The sequence below is a fragment of the Macaca fascicularis genome, chromosome 10 (genome assembly GCF_037993035.2).
Source record: "Macaca fascicularis isolate 582-1 chromosome 10, T2T-MFA8v1.1".
NCBI lineage: Eukaryota > Metazoa > Chordata > Mammalia > Primates > Cercopithecidae > Macaca > Macaca fascicularis.
Window position 1 is genome coordinate 101,399,531 of NC_088384.1, and position 6,386 is coordinate 101,405,916.

The window sequence follows — 6,386 nt, forward strand, 5'->3', positions numbered from 1 at the left end:
ACTTCCACCTCTTCATCCAGACTTAGGCGCGCCCGGGAATCCCGGCTGCCCACCGCGGAGGGCTGTGCCCGAGCCAGGCGCGGGGACGTGTTTCTGGGATCTAGGCCCTGCTTCCTTGCCCCTTTGCTGTAGAAGGGCAGCTGAAGGCTCACCCTAGAAAGCGGGCCTGGTGGCTCTTACCCGGCTTACTCCCTCCCTCGTCCTTACACATACAGGAAGACACGACCTGAGTGGTGCTGTCTTTGTGTCCATCGTGTGTGGCTCTCCCTGTCTTCATCTCTTCTCACTCTGTCTCTAAACCTCTCTCTCCCCCCTCCCCCTCAGTACTTAGTCTACGGATCTATTTGTGTGGCCCTATCCCTCTGTCCTTTTCTCTCTTCAGCTCTCCCTGCCTCTCACACACAATTTCACATGCCCAGAGGAGCCAAGTCCGAGACATTTACCCTCCAGGCATCTGTGTCCTCTCTTGAAGAGAAAACACACAGCTTCACACACCCAGGCATGGGGGGCAAGCTCTTGGGGCACGAGGACCCTGGAGCACCAGGTCCTGCCTGGAATATTAGATCCACGTGTAGCACCGGGTCTCTCTGAGTCTCACCTGGGGCATTTGGTCCCACCTGGTACACCAGTTCCCACCTAGAGCACTGTGTCCTTCCCTGGAGCACAAAGACCTGCTCCTCCTGAGAATCCCTCTGACTGCAGCCAAGCATAGTACTCTTGCCTGTGTTTGCTCCCTGGCCTACAGCTTTGGTGGCTGGGCAGGTGCCTGAACAGTGATGAGGTCTTGCCGCCTTAACTGTCCCCCAAGTCACTTCTCCCACAGGCCTAGCAGGATGCAGTCCTGAGGATCAGGGTTTCCACGGCTGCATTAAAATTAACCCTATCCAAGGCAGAGTTTGGTCTGTATGAGCCACCTCCCCAAGTGTGCCTCCCCCAACCCTCGCACCCACACACACAAAAAGGGGACCTGCACAGAAAGAAAATAACCATAAGTCTGATGGAGCAGAGCGCCTACCTTTTTGACATTTTCTAGAGGAGGAACAGGGTGCAGAGGCAGCTGGCATCCTGAGTCCTCATCCCTGCCCTGGGGATGTTACCCTACCAGCTATCTCTCCATCCCAAGCAAGGGTGCACCCCAGGCCCAGAAGTGACCACAGGACCCTTTCGAAACAAAGCTTTCCCAGGATAGCCCTGGGCAGAACTCCTGGGATTGACTGGGCAATAACGTAGTTGAGAGAGGGGCCTCTCTACATGGGGCTGATGGACAGAATCACAATCTATTCCTGACCACCCTACCCACCCTCTACCTAGTCTGTGCTAGGTAGGGAAGAAAAAAAAAAAAAAACAGGCAGAACACTGGCTTGGACTGTTGGAATCAAGGATACAGATAAGTATCATGGGTGCCAGCTACCTGTACTAGCCTCTGGTGGTGCCTGATGGGAAAACTGGTCTGAAATGTGGGTTCCAGGTTCTAACCCGCTGGGGAAGAACTTGACCTCCTAAGGAAGAGCTAATTTCTTGTAAAACTCCTCCCCCCCCCACCCAGGGTATGGAAAGTCCCATGAGAAAAAAGAAACTAACAATACCCAGAGGAGAAGAAACAAGGTGTGTTCTTTAGCCTTCCCAAAGTCTTGACTAAATTCTGTCATCTGCGGTCAGCAGGCTGCAGCCCACTGTGAGAGGTGAGGAAGAAGTCTGTGGCCCCTGAAGGTGAATCTTGGCGGAGGAATGCAGCGAATGAGTTGAATGGGAAATATCCCTGAAATGAGTGCTTGACTCACCGTCCATGGTGGTGTTGAAGCAGGCAGCCAGGAGGAGAGAGGCTGAGAAGAGTGTCATAGCACATCACATGGGGAATTGGGGCTCAAGCGCTCATTGTCCAGCCCTGCCCCAAAGTCTTCCTCCACCACTCCTCAAGGCAGGAGTCCTAGAAGCCAACAATCTAGTCTGGGCCAAAAGCCGAGGCCCAGCCAAACAGCTCTGTCTTAGTCCTCACCCATCTCAGGGGATCCTATAACCTTTGGTGTCACCAAGGTATCCATCTGGAAGTCTGTGACCAAAGTTCCAGCCCTGGCCTACCTTCTGAGTTCCAGCTGCTGAAACTGTCCTTGGAGGTCTTCCTTGCACTGAGTCTGAAGCCATCTTATATCGAACCCCTTTCCTTCTCCACCTGCCTTGCAGCACCAGCTCTAACTCCTTCCCCCACACCACCCAGTCACCCAGGCCTAAGGATCCCACCTCCCCTTCCACACTACAATGTGCCTCCTGTTTTCCTCTCCCTCCACTACTGCCCTGCCCGGTCATATGTCGCCTCTTCCAAAATTTCCCAAACTACCCTAGGTAGAACCAGCTATATCATTTGTGGGCCCCAGTGCAAAATGGCCCCTTGTTCAAAAAGTATTAAAGAATTTCAATTTGACTGAACACAGGATGCAAAAAAAAGAAAAGAATTTCAAGACAGCCACAGGAAATGATGAAACCAAGTGCACAGCCCTTTCAAGCACAGGCTGCACACCCATGAAGCCAGCCCTGGCCCCAGGTTTGTTTCTTGTATTACCACAGAACCACAGTGGGACCATGTCGGCTGCCCACTTTGGATCAAAGGTTTTATGTACATGCCGATTGTCCCCTCTAGGTTGTCAGCTTCATGGGGAAAGGAGCTTTTATCTCTGCATGACCTATAGGGTGCATCACAATGCCTTGCATGTTGCGTTGGTGCTCAATAAACAGCGATTTGCGTTACATGGCATTGGCAGATATTTAGATATTGCTAATGCAAAGTGAAACCAGCAGGTGGCACTGTTCTCCATCCAAGCATTAAGTTCTCGTTTTATTTCTATTTAAAAACTGGGCCTTAATTCCAGCCCTTTGGTAGGCCGAGGCGCAAGAATCACTTAAGCCCAGGAGTTCGAGACCACCTTGGGCAACATAACAAGACCCCCATCTCTACAAAAAATTTTTAAAATTGGGCCGGGCGCAGTGGCTCACACTTGTAATCCCAGCACTTTGGGAGGCCGAAGCGGGCAGATCACGAGGTCAGGAGATACAGACCAACCTGGCTAACACGGTGAAACCCTGTCTCTACCAAAAAATACAAAAAATTAGCCATGCGTGGTGGCGGGCGCCTGTAGTCCCAGCTACTCAGGAGGCTGAGGCAGGAGAATTGCTTGAATCCAGGAGGAGGAGGCTGCAGTGAGCCGAGATCACGCCACTGCACTCCAGCCTAGGCAGCAGAGTGAAACTCCGTCTCAAAAAAAAAAAAAAATTAATATACCGGCCATGCCATGGAACAATTCTATTAACATCTCTGAGTGTGGAGCTCAGGCATCTGTATTGTTTGAAACCCTCTCATGTGAATCTAGTGAGCAACCAGGGTTAAGAATCATGGCCCTAGTCAGTATTTCCTCCTCATTTTACAGATGGGGTAACAGGCTCCAAGAGAGGAGGCGAAGGTCACAGCAGATGGCAAAGCCTACAATTGATTCGAATCCTGCACTCCTACCGCTAAATCTGGGGCTCTGAGTTTCTCTTAATTCTCATTCTACCACGCTGCTGTGTGTAGGTGACATGTGTGTTGCAGAGGGTGAGGATGGGGCATGTAGAGAGGATAAGGCCCAAATCTCCCAATTTACCAGCTCTCATGCTGCCTGGTGTTCCATTATTAACAAGTTAGTTCCTCAGTTTAAGTACTGACCTTGGGGTTTCTCTCTTTCTTTCTTTCTTTCTTTTTTTTTTTTTAAACTTTTATTAAGTTATAACCACAACATAGGTAAAATTATCTGATAGCTTCCCCCTGGGTAGGGCAGAGACCTGTGAAGATGGCAAGGGAAAGAGGAAGTGGTTTTAAGGGAAGTGAAACCCATAATACATCTATAAGGTTGTGGCCAGGCATGGTGGCTCACGCTTGTAATCCTAGCACTTTGGGAGGCCGAGTCGGGCAGATCACTTCAGATCACTTGAGATCAGGAGTTCCAGACCAGCCTGGCCAACATGGTGAAACCCCGTCTCTACTAAAAATACAAAAATAGGCTGGGCGCGGTGGCTCACACGTGTAATCCCAGCTACTCGGGAGACTGGGACAGAAGAACCGCTTGAACCCAGGAGGCGAAGGTTGCGGTGAGCTGAGATCACACCACTGCCTTCCAGCTTGGGTGACAACAAGACTCTGTCTCAAAAAATAAAAATACAAAAATTAGCCAGATATGGTGGCGTGCACCTGTAGTCTCAGCTACTTGGGTGGCTGAGGCACAAGTATCGCTTGCACCTGGGAGGCACAGGTTGCAGTGAGCCGAGATTGTGCCACTGCACTCCAGTCTGGGCAAACACAGCAAGACTGTCTAAAGAAAGAAAAACAAACAAACAAAGCCATCTCTAAGGTCTTCCACAGACCAGCTCAAAACGGCCCCCTAGACAGGCTTGGCTCTGTTCCAGACCCTAAGGGACAAAGGCAGGCAGGGTAGCAGTGGCACAATAATGCATTTAGAGGGCAAAGTGATAAACCCCCACTACAGCTGGCTGCTTGCCACCAGATGGGCACTTTCACCTTTGCTATCTAATGTAACCTAATCACAAACCTTGTGGCATTCCATCATATTTACAGGTCCTCAAGGAGAGAGAATTACACAGGTTGTATATATCACAGGGCAGAAATCTTGCAGGCCATCTTAGAATTCTGTCTACTCCCCAAACAACATAGCAAATCATACGTAGGGGAGATGTGTTTCGCTTGTAGGCCTTTCCACACCCCATGCAGGCATTGTCCCATGGTTTTCTGCCTCCAAAGACTGGCAAGCTCATGAATAAAAAGTGGGCCCATGCCTGGTTTCTGTAATTTAGTGGTTATCACATTCGCCTCACACGCGAAAGGTCGCCGGTTTGAGACTGGGCCAAAACACGAGATTTCCCCCCTAAATTTAGTGAGTTTAATTGAGATTGGAAACAAACAGAAAACTAGTTAAACCTGTGCCTACATTTTAGCCAGGCGTGGTGGCTCACGCCTGTAATCCCAACACTTTGGGAGGCTGAGGCAGGCAGATCTCATGAGATCAGGAGTTTGAGACCAGACTGGACAACATGGTGAAACTCTGTCTCTACTAAAAACACAAAAATTAGCTGGACATCATGGCACGTGCTTGTAATCTCAGCTACTTGGGAGACTGACGCAGGAGAATCACTTGAACCTGGGAGGCAGAGGGAGCAGTGACCTGAGATCACGCCACTGCACTCCAGCCTGGGCGATAGAGTGAGACTCCACCTCAAAAAATAAAAATAAAAAACAAAAAGTGGACCAATAGTGTCCAAAATCCATTTTGCATCCACTGCCCAATTCTCAGAAATAATATTATATATTTTCAGAAATAATCAGAGTTGGCTCTCCAGACAAAGCCCTATTCAAGGTTGACCACTGATGGGGCTATATCAGCCAGCATTTAAGATGGCTTCCAATGAGTCTTGTATCCAGGTGCTCCTGCCCCTGGGTAGTCTCTCACAATGAATAAGGCTGACCTGTGTGACACATGCAATATTATGGAAGAGATAGTGGGTGACTTCCAAGCTAGGTCATAGCTACACAGATCACTGTAGCTTCCACTTGGCGGTTCTCTTGGATCACTTGCTCTGAGAGAAACCAGCTGCCACATCACAAGGACTGGCAATCAGCCCTATGTGGGTCCACGCGATGAGGAACTGAGGCCTCCTGCCAAAAGCCAGCACCAAGTTGTCAGAAATGTAACTGAGCCATCTTGGAAGTGGATCCTCCAGCCCAGTCAAGCTTTCAGATGACAGCAAGACCTGGCCGACATTGACTGCAACCTCACAAGATGGAGCCAGAGTCACCCAGCTAATGCTCCTGAATCCTGACTCACAGAAACAATGCGAGATAATATTTATGTCGTTATAAGCCCCTAAGATTGGGGGTAATTTTAAATATCAATGGATAATATGGGGGTCTTCTTAAACTAACGCTTTACCCAAAAAGATGGCACTGATGATGAAAACACCATATACTGAGCACGTACTGGGTGCTGAGCTCTGACTTACCTCCCTATAGGCTGTTGGAGCACAAGGTAACGGCTGGTAAAAGCTGAAACCCAAACCCAGAGGTCCTGACTCACAGTCTCACACCATCCAAAGCAGCCCTAACAGGAATTTCTGCAACTGGAAATGTTCTGTGTTTGCACCACCTGATACAGTAGCCACTAGCCACATGTGGCTATTGATCACTTAAAACAAGGCTAGTGCAACTAAGAAGCAGAATTTTTATCGTTACAATTGCAATTAATTTAAATTTACAATATACCACAGTGCCCAGTGGCTACCATAGTGGACAGCACAGATCTAACAGATGTGAGGGCCTTCTACAAGACACAAGTTACAAGAACAGAGAC